General features: G+C 44.8%; 1 protein-coding gene across 2 annotated transcripts in view; it reads right to left on the bottom strand.

Moving 5' to 3' along the window:
- The window catches only part of plekhg1 (pleckstrin homology and RhoGEF domain containing G1), a 223,352-nt gene that overhangs the window by 169,423 nt on the left and 36,768 nt on the right, over nt 1–17,161 (bottom strand). The window lies entirely within an intron of this gene.

Here is a 17,161-nt window from a genome sequence, read left to right as displayed (position 1 = left end):
CTTCCCCTTTATTCTTAAACTGTGGCCCCTGGTTCTGGACTCCCCCAACATCGGGAACATGTTTCCTGCATCTAGCGCGTCCAATCCCTTAATAATTTTATATGTTTCCAAACGATCCCCTCTCATCTTTCTAAATTCCAGTGAACCCAGCCATTCCATTCTATCATCATATGACAGTCCCGCCATACCGGGAATTAACCTCGTGACCTACGCTGCACTCCCTCAATAGCAAGAATGTCCTTCTCAAATTTAGAGACCAAAACTGCACACAAAATTCTAGGTGTGGTCTCACCAGGCCCTGTACAACTGCAGAAGGGCCTCTTTGCTCATATACTCAAATCCTCTCGTTATGAAGGCCAACATGCCATTAGCTTTCTTCACTGCCTGTTGTACCTGCATGCTTACTTTCAGTGACTGAATCACAAGGATACCCAGGTCTCGTTGCACTTCGCCTTTTCCTAATCTGACACCATTCGGATAATAATCTGCCTTCTTGTTCTTGTCACCAAAGTGGATAACCTCATTTATCCACATTATACTACATCTGCCATGCATCTCTCCACTCATCCAACCTATCAAAGTCACCCTGCATCCTCATAGCATCCTCTTCACAGTTCACATTGCCACTCAGCTTTGTGTCATCTATAAATTTGCTATTGTTACTTTTAATTCCTTCATCTAAATCATTAATATATATTGTAAATATCTGCGGTCCCAGCACTGAGCCTTGTGGCACCCCACCCGTCACTGCCTGCCATTGTGAAAGGGACCCATTAATTCCTACTCTTTGTTTCCTGACTGCCAACCAACTTTCTATCCATGTCAGTACCCTACCCCCAATACCACATGCTCTAATTTTGCCCACTAATCTCCTGTGTGGGACCTTATCTAAGGCTTTCTGAAAGTCCAGATACACTACACTGGCCACAGGCTCTCCCTTATCCATTTTACTTGTTACATCCTCAAAAAATTCCAGAATATTCAGACGAGCACGTGGTTTAAAAAAGGTTAATGTTCTGCTAATTAAAACTTGCTTTCAAATCAAACTCAAAAATAATATTCCCTTCTGTAAATAAGCAAACTGTACAATCTGGAGTTCAAGATCATCTTTCATCGGTACCCATATATATATATATATATATATATATATCGCGGTACAGCAGGTTGTTAGTTCATCGTTACCGCTTCCAAGACTGACCAGTGTAGGAAGTGGGTGTTAGAATGAATCATACAGTAAGGTGGGGTTAGTGATGCTATTCTACTATGATTGGTTCACGTGCAATTACCAATCTACACTTTCTATTCAACTGCTGGCAAAACTATCTACAGATGTATCACAGAAAGCATTTTATCAGGATGCATCACAGCTTGTTTTGGGAAGAGCTCCATCCAAGACCGTGAGGAATTGTAGCGAATTGTAGACGCAGCCCAGACCATCACACAAACAAACCTCCCTTCTATTGACTCCATTTATGCCTCATGCAACATCTCAGTAAGGCTAGTAGCAGAATCAAAGACGTCGCACCCTGGCCATTCTCTCTTCTCCCCTCGGGCAAAAGGTATAGACGCGTGAAAACGCACACCATCATATTCAGGAACAGTTTCTTCCCAGCTGTTATCAGGCAACTGAATCATCCTACCACAACCAGAGAGCAGTGCTGAACTACTATCTACCTCTTTGATGACCCTCGGACTATCCATGATTGGACTTTGCTGGCTTTACCTTGAACTAAAAATTATTCCCTTATCATGTATCTATATACTGTAAAGGGGTCGATTATAATCATGTATTGTCTTTCTGCTGACTGGTTAGCTTGTAACAAAAGCTTTTCACTGCACCTTGGTACACTTGACAATAAACTAAACTGCAACTATTTTAGCTGTTGACCATGTTCATAGGGAGAAGAAACTTTTAAGAAGCATTTAGTCATGTACATGGATAGGACAGATTTAGGTGGGTCTGGGCCAAATGCAGGCAGGTGTAACTAGTGCAGATGGGGCATGTCGGACAGTGTGAGCAGGTTCGGCTGATGGGCCTGTTTCCACGCCGTATGACTATGGCTCTATGAAGAATTTTTTAAACTGAAAAAACATTCATGACCGTGAGTATGGAATGGCATTAAAATAAATGGGTGCTCAATGGTTAGCATGGGTTTGGTGGGCTGAAAGGCCTGGTTCCTGAATCTTTGACTTTGAATTCCTTGATTTGCATTTTTGAGATGATATTGATTCGTTTCAGTCCTAATTAATGAAAAAATTAAATGAAACATAAACGCTAGCATATTCTTGTTGCCATCTCAAATGAAATAGGTTACATATATAATTGGGCTCATTACTTTGCGATCATTACTCAGGGGTAGAACAGGACGGTGCAATACAGTTAGTTCATTACTTGATGATTAGATGATAATTCCCAATTGCACAAGTTTTTATCAGAACCACTAACCGAAATGTTCATGGTTGAATGCAAACTTAATTTCTGCATAAATGCCACTCTTTATCAGAAGGACATCTATTTTTTTTTTTTTAAACCAACAAGGCCTCCACTATCCCACCTCAGATGGTTGCAAAGGATCCCATGACACTAATCCATAGATTTGCTAAATGTTATATCTGGAAGCAGGAGCAACATAGTTCATCTTGTCTAGCCAAGGGAAACAACGCTTGACACAGCTGCACCACGTCCACACGTACTCACTGCTGTGGGAAATTGTCCCCACCTCCCAATCCCACAGGTATCCTGGCCAACACTGATCCCCAGCTGACTACACCAACAGTAACATACAGTGGAACATGTTTGAAATGTACCCAATTTCCCCCATATAATAGACAATACGTGCAGGAGTAGGCCATTCAGCCCTTCCAGCCAGCACCGCCATTCACAGTGATCATGGCTGATCATCCACAATCAGTACCCCGTTTCTGCCTTCTCCCCATATCCCTTGACTCTGCTATTTTAAGAGCTCTATCTAACTTGCTCTTGAAAGCATCCAGAGAATCGGCCTCCACTGTCTTCTGAGGCAGAGAATTACACAGATTCACAACTCTCTAGGTGAAAAAGGTTTTCCTCATCTCCGTTCTAAATGGCCTACCCCTTATTCTTTAAACTGTGGCCCCTGGTTCTGTACTCCCCCAACATCGGGAACATGTTTCCTGCCTCTAGCCTGTCCAATCCCTTAATAATCCATATGCTTCAAAAGATTCCCTCTCATCCTTCTAAATTCCAGTGTATGCAAGCCCAGTCGCTCCATTCTTTCAACATATGGCAGTTCCTCCATCCCGGAATTAACCTCGTGAGCCTACGCTGCACTACCTCAATAGTCCTTCCTCAAATTTGGAGACCAAAACTGCACACAATACTCCAGGTGTGGTCACACCAGGGCATGTTCATATACTCAACTCCTCTTGTTATGAAAGCCAACATGTCATTAGCTTTCTTCACTGCCTGCTGTACCTGCATGCTTACTTTCAGTGACTGATGTACAAGGACACCTAGTTCTCGTTGTACTTCCCCTTTACCTAACAACACCATTCAGATAATAATCTGACTTCCTGTTCTTGCCACCAAAGTGGATAATCTCACATTTATCCACATTAATCTGTATCTGCCATGCACCTACCCACTCACCCAACCTGTCCAAGTCACCCTGCATCCTAATAGCATCCTCCTCACAGTTCACACTGCCACCAAGCTTTGTGAAGCTTTGTGTCATCTGCAAATTTGCTCATGTTACTTTCAATCCCTTCATCTACATCATTAATGTATATTGTAAATAGCTGTGGTCCCTGCACCGAGCCTTGCGGTACCCCACTAGTCACTGCCTGCCATTCTGAAAGGGACCCGTTAATCCAAACTCTGTTTCCTGTCTGCCAACCAATTTTCTCTCCATGTCAGCACCCTACTCCCAATACCATATCAACGACTACCGCCCCGTCACACTCACCCCCACCATCATGAAGTGCTTCGAGAGGCTGGTCTTGAGGCACATAAAGACCCTCCTGTCCCCCCGCCCTGGACCCCCTGCAGTCTGCGTATCTATCCAACCGCACGACCGATGACGCCATCACCACCGCCCTTCACCTAGCACTCACCCACCTGGACAAAAAGGACACATACGTCCAAATGCTGTTCATAGACTTCAGTTCAGCATTCAATACTATCATCCCCCAGCACCTGACCGGGAAGCTGAGCCTGCCGGGCCTGAACACCTCCCTCTGCAACTGGATCCTGGTCTTCCTGACGGGGAGAGAGACCCCAGACAGTCCGGATCGGGAGCAACACCTCCAGCACCACCACACTGAGCACAGGGCCCCCCCCAGGGCTGGGTGCTCAGCCCACTGCTGTTCACGCTGCTGACTCACGACTGCACAGCGCTGCACAGCTTGAATCACATCATCAAGTTCGCCGATGACACGACAGTGGTGGGTCTCATCAACAAGAACAAGTCTGTATACAGAGGAGGTGAAACAACTGTCAACTTGGTGCAAAGTCAACAACCTGACTCTGAACATAGACAAAACCAAAGAGATGGTTGTTGACTTTAGGAGAGCACAGAGGGACCATGCGCCACTGGACATCGACGGCTCCCCAGTGGAGATTGTGAAGAACACTAAATTCTTTGGTGTCCACCTGGCGGTGAACTTAACCTGGTCCCTCCACACCGGCTCCACTGTGAAGAAAGCCCAGCAGCGTCTCCACTTCCTGAGGAAGCTGAGGAAAGCCCTTCTCCCGCCCCCCCATCCTCACCACATTCTACAGAGGGACATAGAAACATAGAAACTAGCTGCAGGAGTAGGCCATTCGGCCCTTCGAGCCTCCACCGCCATTCAATATGATCATGGCTGATCATCCAACTCAGTATCCTGTACCTGCCTTCTCTCCATACCCCCTGATCCCTTTAGCCACAAGGGCCACATCTAACTCCCTCTTAAATATAGCCAATGAACTGGCCTCAAATACCTTCTGTGGCAGAGAGTTCCAGAGATTCACCACTCTCTGTGTGAAAATTGTTTTTCTCATCTCGGTCTTAAAGGATTTCCCCTTTATCCTTAAACTGTGACCCCCTTGTCCTGGACTTCCCCAACATCGGGAACAATCTTCCTGCATCTAGCCTGTCCAACCCCTTAAGAATTTTGTAAGTTTCTATAAGATCCCCCCTCAATCTTCTAAATTCTAGCGAGTACAAGCCAAGTCTATCCAGTCTTTCTTCATAGGAAAGTCCTGACATCCCAGGAATCAGTCTGGTGAACCTCCTCTGTACTCCCTCTATGGCAAGAATGTCGATTCTTGGGACTATAGAGAGCATCCCGAGTAGCTGCATCACTGCCTGGTTTGGAAACTGCACCAGCATGGACTGCAAGAGCCTGCAGCGAGTAGTGAGGACCGCCGAAAAGATCATCGGAATCTCTCCCCCCCCCCCCCCCCCCCCCCCCCACATCTCAGACATGTACACCATCTACACCACACACTGCATCTGCAAAACAACCCCCTCTGGGGGAGTTGAGGAGAATGTGGGAAGAACAAGATGGGATTAGTGGAGGTTCAATGCAGATGGAGGGTCGGTGCCAACTCGGTGGGCTCCAGGGCCTGTTTCCCTGCTGTATCTCTCCATGACTCCAATAAGGCACCAATGCATAATAATTTATTAAATGTAAATTGGACTAGTAGAAGGAAGAAAAAAACTAATTGCATGGAAAAAGAATGCATTCACCCATTGTACCTCTCGAACTGTAAATCCGAGCAAGCTCAGTAGCTTGCTGTGAATTTGGCAGCAATTCAATCAGAGCTTTCCAACTGCTAACAAAGGTGGGCGCCATCCAATCATAAGCTTTAATTTGGCTGCAGCGCATGCAAGGTGTTAAAGACATCTGCAGTGTCATTAAAATGCAGAGTCAGCAGGACATTTTTGACTTTGTAAGTAACCAGAAACGATCAGAAATACATGTACTAAACAAAACAACCTTAGTCCATCTTGTTGTAGAATACAGCAATAAGGAAGTTGCTGACGAACCAGTCTTTAGAAAAATCTTTATTTTTTATATTACAAATCAAGATCAATTGATGTATTACATCCTGCAACATGTACTGATACTTCCAGATGATGCCACAAAGAAAGAATAAGAATCAACCCTTATGGGAAAAAAACCTTCTCTAGATACTCAACCCATTTCCAAATCTGAAATCATAAGCTAGAAACAAAGAACTGATGATGTTGGTAATACACAACAGTGCATAAGGTGCTGGAGTAACTCATCAGGTCAGACAACATCTCTAGAGAACATGGAAAGGCGACGTTTTGGGTTGAGACTTTCTTCAGACTCAAGAAGTATCGACAGACCCAGTCTGAAGAAGGGTCACGACCCGAAAAACATCACCAATCCATGTTCTCCAGAGATGCTGCCTGACTCGCTGGGTTACTCCACCACTTGTTATCCTTTTCTAACCTCTCGATTAATAAGAAAAGGCTTGTTACCTCCACACACTTCTGCTTGAGCTCCCATCCCCTTTTCCTCTCCTAAAGTCTACAACACACCATTGTCCATATGATCCATTCTCACCATCCCATCGCCAAATGTACAGGCTCTGTCACTGATGCAAAGTGCCCCATCAAGCATAAAGAACTATATACTGATTTGTTGCAGTAACAGAAGCTCAAACACTCATGTATTGAGAGTTTTGTGTTTAAAAGAATTTACCTCACCACTGCTGCAGACTTTAATGTAGCTCACCTCATAATCCTTCCAAAACCCTTCTTCACAGTAATCCAGCAACATAGGACTCAATCTCCCTGGTTTCATTATCCTTCCAGTCACACCTTCCAATTACAGGTGATTACCTGTAATGGCTTTGTCTCCAGTCATCAATTTGCTGAGAGACGGCCTTTGGTCTGCCCGAACCTTATTGATCTCCCAGCAGAGCGAGATGTCCTTCAGGGAATGTTGCCGACTGGCCCATTCCAGACTGCAGGAGTACGTGCTGAGGGACGCACTGTGGCTCGGTGCAGCCAACATCAAGACTCTATGGGGGTGGACCACATCGTGGGTGACAGAGTGCGATGGAGATGCCCCTCAAACAAGGGAAGGGGTATCACCCCAGGGGGCCACATGGGTGACAAAGGTGCCTAGTATAATGCTATTGTGAACCCCACCAAATACAATGCTAATGAAAGTATGTATAGCTGCTGAGAATGATGGAAGATTATATATTTTTTATTCTGAAGAATGGTCATTTTTGGAAAAGAAAGGTTCATAAAAACATAGAAAATAGGTGCAGGAGTAGGCCATTCGGCCCTTCGAGCCTGCACCGCCATTCAATATGATCATGGCTGATCATCCAACTCAGTATCCCGTACCTGCCTTCTCTCCATACCCCCTGATCCCTTTAGCCACAAGGGCCACATCTAACTCCCTCTTAAATTCTTCTTCTTATCGAGCCCACACACAAGATTAGAAGTTGTTCAGCCAGAGCTGAACACACTTCTCGGCATCTGCACAATGGTGTCTGTCTTGCGCTTCTTGTGCTTCTTGTGCGTGGTGGTGGAAAGATTGGTTGAAACAGGGCCGCGACATGAACGCTCTTTCCTTGGCCCCCCTCTTAAACATAGCCAATGAACTGGCCTCAACTACCTTCTGTGGCAGAGAATTCCAGAGATTCTGTGTGAAAAATGTTTTTCTCATCTCGGTCCTAAAGGATTTCCCTTCTATCCTTAAGCTGTGACCCCTTGTCCTGGACTTCCCCAACATCGGGAACAATCCTTCTAGGAACCCATGTTGTCCCAATGTTATGCAAATGCACCGCAGTTTCCTCACGCACTGTGACTTCTTCCAACTTGTCCGTACTGCATTTCTCATCTACTTGTTTTACTTCCTGCAAAAGATTTCATTCACAGTTAAGAACTTGCCGACTTTGCAAACATTGGATGTCTGCAGGATTTCCAACTTGTCAGACTGCCTCATGGATTTCCAGTGCTAGACGAGCCAAATTTTCCCTCCAACCAAATGCTGGAGAAACCCCTCACTCTGGCCATGCCAAAAGTCTTCGCGGATTGAACCAATTTTGTTTGCATACCACAGAGCACAATTAACCACAAAAAGTTACATTTGGACAACACTACTGCATCACCACCAAGATTGCTGGCACCATCGCTTTAACATCACCCAGGCACTCCTGTATCTTGGCTCAAGTCCCCTGTAAACAACGTCATCTTAAAAACTTGCTACATGTGTCCCATATCGTTCACCCACTTCCCCTGTCCCAGGTTATGCCTCAACTTTAAAATTCTCAGCCTTGCATTCAAAGCCCTCTTGGCCCTGCCTTTGCCCATGTCCAATTTGAAGGCCATGATATTTGAATTCTGCAGCAGCCAATCTATAAAGAAGCGATTACCACCAATGCCAGCACTTCCCTTCAGCTGCCAAACAGCTGCTCCACTATACTATCCCCAAAACATCCCTTCTCTCTGCCTTTAAAATCCCCATCTTTGATCAGTTGCTTCAATACTTTAGGGAGGCTTAGTTGTAAACGTCCTGATAAGTGCCTTAGGATGTTTACCATTAGGGTTATATAAATTAAATTTGTTACATTCATACAAGATCAGATACTCCTGTGTTGGGACCAATATAGGCTACTGTGGGGTATTCAATAGTGATACTGGAGTAAGTGATGCAGCAACAGTGTCTGCTGCCATAAGGCTGCAGACTTGGGTTCTTGGCTGGCCTGGGTTAACATCAACTTGGAGTTTGCATGTATCCCAGGTGACCACACTGGACTACCAAAGGCGTGCTGGCTGGCAGCTTAATTGACTGTTGTAAGTCTAAGCCCAGTGTATAAGTGGGGTGGGGGAGGAAGATAGTGATGCAAATTGTTGGCCACGAGTGAGAGATGAGGATCGTTCTAACAGCCGGCACGGACTTATTGGCGCCAAATTGTCATCTACCATGACAGAAGAAAGTGTGGAAACAAAATAATTAGATTTTGCAATTATCACGTTCACAGATTATAGGAGTAGAATTAGGTCATTCAGCCCATCGAGTCTACTCCACCATGCAATCATGGCTGATCTCTGCCTCTTAATCCCATTTTCCTGCCTTCTCCCCATAACACTTGACACCCGTTCTAATCAAGAATTTGTCTATCTCTGCATTAAAAATATCAACTGACTTGGCCTCCACAGCCCTCTGTGGCAATGAGTTCCAGAGATTAACTACCCTCTGACTAAATAAACTCCTTGTTGGTGAAAGTATATACATAGTATCATCTTTATACCAGCACAAACATACTTGAAGGTTAATACAATAACTGCACCAAGTAAAGAGACAATATTCAAACTAGAGCCTTTACTGCACATTTCCTGTTCTCAGGCCGATAGCAGGAGGCAGTACTGAGTAGTGCCCAGGTCAGAGAGTTGGTACTGGTGACATTCATGTGTTCCTGGAATACAAATTTATGATGGTTTGAGAGAGATTTTAATAGTTAAAGTAATTGCCAATAAAACCTCTGAAAGCGATAATAAATGTATATCATCAGATGCTTATCTACCTAATGCCCGTCCCACTTAGGAAACCTGAACGGAAACCTCTGGAGACTTTGCGCCCCACCCAAGGTTTCCGTGCGGTTCCCGGAGGTTGCAGGTGGTTGCCAGAGGTTGCAGGTAGTGGAAGCAGGTACGGAGACTGACAAAAACCTCCGGGAACCGCACAGAAACTTTGGGTGGGGCGAAAAGTCTCCAGAGGTTTCCGTTCAGGTTTCCTAAGTGGGACAGGGGCATAAGTTTAACTGATCTGGGCAATTCCAATCCCTCAGTATAGCTTAATTGCAACTGGGGTCTTCTGAGGCAGGCTTAACAAGTCACTGGGTATTCCAAGTGTAGGGGCCAACCCATCACATCAAGGAAGCTGGGGGCAACAAGCCAGGAATGACTTTACAGAAAGATGGCTAGAAGCTGCTTCAAAATACTCCAAGCAACCAATTCTATAACACAGTGGGAGAATCACACAGATCCAGAGAAGATGGAAGTGCAAATGAACAATAATGGAAACCTAACTCCTAAGTACTGTGAACCTAACTTTGTCAACTCCGGTTGCCCATGATCTCCAACTGAACTGTGATTCTCTCGCTGCATTCTGCTATCATTGGCCAGCTGGCATCCCCACTAGTGACTAAATTCCCTGCCAATTGTAAACAAACCCAGCTAGATGGATTAAACAATCAGATATCACAGCCCCACACCATCCATCCAAATGAACAAGAGCCATGTCCATTTCTATGTACAACCTCCAACATAGCAAAACCAAAGGGTGGCAGTCTGGTGCAATGGTAGAGTTGCTGTCTTGCAGCACCAAAGACCCAGGTTAGATCCCCACCATCGGTGCTGTCTGTACGGGGTTTGTACGTTCTCTCTGTGACCGTGTGAGTTTTCTCCGGTTTCCTCCCACATTCCAAAGACGTGCAGGTTCGTAGATTAATTGGCTTCTGTAAATCGTCCCCAGTGTGTCGGAGAGTGTTAGTGTACGGGTGATTGTAGTCAGCATGGACTCGGTGGGCTGCAGGGCCTGTTCTGTGCTGTATCTCTAAATTACTAAAGTTAAGGTCAAGAAAGGCACATGATAAATCAAAGTCACGTAGCATGACAATAACGAGGATGATTCGAAAATTCATCAACATTAAGTAAATCAAAGTGAAGTAGAAAGTGTTTGATAGCTTGAAGCACGAATGTCAGCGGGGCAACTTTGGAATTTAGAAATGGGCAAGACGGGAAAGCTACAGGCATGCGGTTTGAATTGTTGAACTCAATTTGATTTCAGAAATGGAGCAGGGGTGACTCTGGAGAGATGTGAAAAAAATGATGAGAATTACAAAGAGATTGCTTAACCAGGAGCCAATCATCAGTAAATTATTTTAATTTACAGTTCCAGAAAACGGCTCAATGATTCCAGTTGCCTTGCTACAGCAGTAGCTAGGAGATTTATCTCCAATTCCTGGAGATGTGTGTACAATCCTAGAGAGTTGGCAACGTCAACTGGAACGGAAACAGCTCTCTACAGCAAAATAAAAAGAAGTTGTTTTGGAGAGGTTTGTATGTTAAAAGACTATTGTTCCAATAGCACAAATCATTCCAGGAACACAGCCAACTGGATATATCAAAGGGGATTTCCATTTACTAATGGCTCAATAACATTCACAAAGGCTGCTTGACCAGTCTCTCGAATAATTTACTTTTAAACTATTTGTTTAGTTTTTGGCTGCTGGCATCGCCAGGCTTCATTTCGTGGGCACAGAGTGTACAGTTACCTTTAAATCAAACACCATCTGTTGATGCACGTATACAAAAAGACTTTACATCATTTTGAAGCAAATTTATTATGATTACAAGCAACCTTTAAGCAGCCTGGTTTAATTTAGTATAACTGTATTCAGGAGGTGCTCCAATGTGTCTGTACTTGAATAAAGAAACAATTCATAGATCCGTTTTATAGTGGCACCCAGACGGTTTTAATGATTTTTGTTTTCACACAACCAATTTTTTTTTTAGTTTAGTTTAGAGAGACAGGCCCTATGGTCCACTGAGTCTGAGCCGACCAATGATTCTTGTACACTAGCATTATCCTTCACATACTAGGGACAATTGATCATTTTACCAAAGCCAATTAACCTACAAACCAATACGTCTTAGGATTGTGGGAGGAAACCGGAGCACCAGGAGAAAACCCACGCAGGTCATGGGGAGAGCATACAAATTCCGTACCAACAGCACCCGTAGTCAGGATCGAACCTGGGTCTCGGACGCTGTGAGGCAGCTGCTCGGCTGCTGCACCACCGTGCCACCCCGGGATTGAACCAGGGACCTTTCAATCTTCAGTCTAACGCTCTCCCAACTGAACATTGAAACAGAGCCAGCAAACATTAGATTTAGGCCATGGATGACAATCTTTACATGATGAAAGATTATGACTTTTGAAATCTCCCACCCTACAAATTTCAGTATGTTCTGGGTAATTAAGTAAATTAAAAGTAATTTGAAACTGTACCAATTCCGATACAGTTCTACACCTTTAAAAAAAAAGGAACCAGCTGCAGAACTTTCTGCTGCCACTGCAATACATAAAAGATGCCCATACACATAAAGCCAATGACTACTCTCAAGTGATCTATTTGCCTCTCCTCTCTTCCACTCACGGAAGGTTCAACAAACCCACTACCACCAGCAACAGTGAACATCTCCAGTAGTTTTAATCCTCATCCAGTGTGACCTGAGATAACTCTACCCTTGACAATCGCAGATTAAAGGGCCTGTCCCACTTGGGCCGTCACTTACGCGACAGGCCGGTAGCGACGGTCCCGTGTGAGTCGCGCACGTCATCATGCGCTCGCACAGCCGTCTGGAGCGCGTGACGTCATTTGAAGATGGACACAAAATGCAGGAGCAACTCAACGGGATCGGCAGCATCTCTGGAGAGAAGGAATGGATGATGTTTCAGGTCGAGACTCTTCTTCAGTCTGAAAGAAGGGTCTTGACTCAAAACGTCATCCATTCCTTCTCTCCAGAGATGCTGCCGGTCCCGCTGAGTTACTCCAACATTTTGTGTCTATCTCCAATCGTCTTGGCCCCGCTCTGGGAGTAGGTGTGGGGGTGGATCCGGATCCGCAACGGCCGTGAGCCCCAGGCCGAGCTCGACAATCGTTTGCCTGCTTCTGCTGCTGTTGGAGGTGAGACGTTGCACCGCGCCAGGGTCTTGGGCCTGTCCCACTTTGGCCGTCAATTACGCGACAGGCCGGTGGCGCGCGAAGATTTAGTGCAGGACGAAGTCCACACTCTTCCACGCCACTCCACACTCCTCCACAACACTCCATGCGCCCGTCCCGCGCTACACACACGCTAGCAGGTCGCGTAAACGGCGCGCGAAAGACAACCAAGTGGGCCAGGCCCTTACGACAGAGAAAAACAACAACTAACCCATTAAACAAACACACCTTTTAAGCATTCTTTTCCTGTTCACAACCAATAACCTACCAAGAAAGAAAAAGTTACCTCAGGCAAATCCCCAATGAAGCTGAAGTCTTTAAAAAGAGTATTTTACTTTCCAAACAATTGCCATTTTAGATTAGATTAGATTATTTAATGACCACACAGTCAAGCTGGTGGAATTCAGGTTCAGTACAGGATGTTACAAGGTAGGCTGATTCCCGTCAAACATAACATAAAACACAACATCATACAATATACATGAATCCAGGTCTCTTTTGTTGCCTCAATCTTTTCGAATTCCCTTTTGTCCTAACACAGAACAATCACTTTTGTGTGATTTTGGAGTATCAGATGTTGCAATAATTGAATGCAAGAAGAGGCAATGATTACTGAAGATTACCCTTTTAGTCACCTACAGCTCGACCATTACAGACTCCTGCACAGAGAACCGATGGCCAACATCAATAAAGAGGAAATATGTAGGAAGGAACTGTAGACGCTGGTTTACACCGAAGATAGACATGAAATGCTGAAGTAACTCAGCAGGACAGGCAGCATCGCTGGAGAGAAGGAATGGGTGATGTTTCAGATCAAGATCCTTCTTCAATCTGAAGAAGGGTATTGCCCTGAAACATCACCTATTCCTTTTCTCTGGAGATGCTGCCTGACCAACTAAGTTACTCCAGCATGTTGTGTCTATTATCAATTGAGAGTATGCTTCTTAAAGGCATAGCACCAACAAACTAAACTAAAAATCTTTCAAATGAAACTTTGCATATCAAACTGAAAAAAATGTTCAAGGCAAAGGAGCTTCGAAGCAGACTTGCCCCTTCAGTCAATAGATTGTTATGGAGGAAGTTTGTTCTTACTAATTATCTGCTATCCATGCTAAACAAAGTTCACGACAATCTTTTTAATTAGACTGAGAATGGAGATCGTGGTAACTGAGGGAAAAATAAAACGCCCGCCTCATATTTCCTTTAAGTTGTCTTGCATTTATGTAAAATCAAGGAACTGCGGATGCTGGTTTACCAAGTTAAGACACAAAATGCTGGAGTAACTCAGCGGGTCAGGCAGCATCCTTGGAGTCACAGAGATAGATTTTGAGTATTCGGGAAGGCTTTAGAAACAGAGTTTTAGGAAGGGATTGGAATGGTGTACCCAGCAAAGATGATGAAATGGTGGCATACTCCCAGGATGGTGTGCACCTTGGAGAGAAACTCCTACAAGCCTGCTGTTCTTGGCCTAGATACAAGATTCAGAAAGATACAGCACAGAGAAAGGTTCTTGGCTCACCGAGTCTGCACTGACCGTCAGTCACCCATTTACAATAATCGTACATGGGAGGAAACTCATGTCGTGAAAGGGAGAACACTCAAACTCCAAACATACAGCACCAGAGATCAGGATTGAACCCAGGTCTCTGGCGCTGTGAGGTAGCGACTCTACTAGCTGTGCCACTGTGCCTCCTTCAAAGAAGCTACAATGTCAAAGAAGGCTCGACATGGAAGTGCAGGACATTTTGTAGCCATTACGCACAGTGGCCACACTGACCAGGAGACGGAGGAAATGAATGCACAGACTGACACAAAAGATGATAACTTCACCATGTTAGACAAAAAATGCTGGAGAAACTCAGCGGATGAGGCAGCATCTATGGAGAAAGGAATTGGCGATGTATCGGGTCGAGACCCTTCTTCAATCTGAAGAAGGGTCTCGACCTGAAACGTCGTCGACAACTTCTGACAATCATAATCAGTTTTATTCGTCACTTGCACATAAAGTGCAAGTGAAATGAATTTGCCAGCAACGTTACAATGAAAAAGAACACACAAAAACACCATAAAAATGTAACTTAAACATCCACCACAGCATTCATCACTGTGGTGCAAGGCACAAAATTTGGCCAGTCCTCCGCCATTTCCCCCCGTGGTTGGGACCTCAACCCTCCGTAGCCGCCGCTGCGGGCGTCCAGATGTGTAGACAAGGTAAAGTCCAGGTAAGTCCTGAATCGGTGCCTCCCCACCGGAGACCGCGGCTTCAGGTTGGTGTAGGCCGCAGGCCGGCAGGCGAAGATCTAAAGTCCCCGCCGCGCCGCAGCCGGAAGCACCGCAGACCGCAGGGCCGGCGGTCGGAGCTCTGATCTGAAACGTCGACTCTTTTCCTCCTTTCACAGATGCAGCCTGGCTTGCTGAATATTTCCAGCATCTTCAGATTTTATTTCAGGTGCGCAGGTGTTGGTAATAATGATGCCACTGAATGACAAAGTGAGGTGGTTAAGCTCTCTCTTGTTGGAGATGATCATTACATGGCACTGTGTGAGAAATGAGCTCATAGTAGTAGCCAAATAGTGACCAAATTGTAGCTTTTGCATAATTGAAATAGTCAAAGCATGAACAGATGTATTTAGATTGCCTGAGGTTTGTAGGAGTCACACCATTAGTTTGGTGTGTACCCTTATTGAGTACACAGAGGCCCATGAAAATGCCCCTTGCCGAGGAGGTACAATTAGGAATTAGACAAAATAAATGGAGAAAATAAACTCAAACACAATAAGGAACCTTCAGTCTATGTCTTTGCAAATATAAACAGGACTGAAATCAGCAAAGCAACAGGACTAATCAATGGCCCCATCTGATATCTGCTTATGGGACCTAAGGCTATTCAACTAATTAAGTTCAGCAAAATAAGATAAGACGATGGAAGGAGACCCAAGTGTTTGTTAAGCTGTAAATAAAGTATATGGGATCTCGACCCGAAACGTCACCCATTCCTTCTCTCCAGAGATGCTGCCTGTCCCGCTGAGTTACTCCAGCTTTGTGTCCATCTGAAGTACATGGGGTGCAGGTATCTGACGAAGAGGAACAAGCATAAAGGAAAACAACCAGTCCGGTATGAGAGAATAAGTTGGAAATTAAAAAGAATTGCTGGAAATCTAACATAAAAATCAGAAAATGCTACAAACGCTCAGTAGGTCAAGCTGGGTCTGAGGGAGAAAAAAACTGAGTCCATGTTTCAGATTGGAATCCCTTCGTCAGGTTAAACTGCAGGGAGGGTGAGGGAGGGGGATTTTTCCATTAGGACAAAATGACAGTGACCATGGGGTTAAACTGTAAACTAATCATGTGGTCAATGAGTGAATTGGAGTGCTGAGAGAGTGCGGACATAAAACAAAATAACATTAAAAAAAGAATGGAGCAGTTGTGAAATATTGAGCAAGAAGACCTGCCCCCACCTGCGGGCACGACCTCCACTTCCATGGTAGGAAAAAAAGCTGAGCCAATCTCACAGATGGACAATTGATTTGGTACAGGCAGAAATTAAGTTACCTGAAGGCGAGGTGTTGATTCTTAAGCTTGTCTTGGGCAGTTTACCACAATGATTTCTCCACTACATACATCTTCTGAACCTCTGTGTCTGCCACCATGGTGAGATTGCTGTACATCTAATAAGCTTTATGTTGTTCAGTTACATGCTGAAATAACTTAATGAGTGGGTTATGACTTGTGCTCTAACATACTAAAGTCATACAACATGGAAACAGGCCCTTCGGCCCAACGTGACCACAGGCCCTTTGGCCCGGACAATATGACCCATCTACACCAGTTTCACATGTCTGCATTTGGCCCATTCCCCTCTAAATCTGTCTAATTGTTTCTTAAACATTGCAATAGTCCTTGCCTCAACTACCTCCTCTCGAGCACGTTCCATACACCTACCACCTTTTGCGTGAAAAAGTTACCCCTCGGGTTCCTATTAAATCTTTCCCCTCTCACCTTAAACATATGTCCTCTGGTTGTTGATTCTCCGACTATGGGCTTCACAACCAGATTTGCTGCGAATGAGAATTACCTTCCACTTGTGAGACACAACTTCACATTCCATGCTTTTATGTTGTCCTGTTGTTGCTAAAGATTTCAAAGGACGGCTTGATTATCTGAACTGCTCTGACTAGAAGTGTGTTCAGTCAGGAGCTAACATTCCCGTTTCAGGTCTTACAATGGAGGAAAGGTCACTGGTGAAGTAACTGGGGAGTGTTGGACATAAAACGGTAGAATGCATTTAGCAATTGTGACCACCGAGGTCAAAAGAATCTTGACCATCTTTCTTTGTACAAGGCATGACCACAGCTGCTGGAGTGCCTTCCATTCAATGCCTAATGCTGAGTTTCTGCAGCATTTTTGTGTACCTTCGAT

Source organism: Amblyraja radiata, chromosome 8 (assembly GCF_010909765.2).
Source record: "Amblyraja radiata isolate CabotCenter1 chromosome 8, sAmbRad1.1.pri, whole genome shotgun sequence".
Classification (NCBI taxonomy): Eukaryota; Metazoa; Chordata; class Chondrichthyes; order Rajiformes; family Rajidae; genus Amblyraja; species Amblyraja radiata.
Note: the sequence above shows the minus strand (reverse complement) of the source record. Positions and strands in the feature narration are given on the sequence as shown.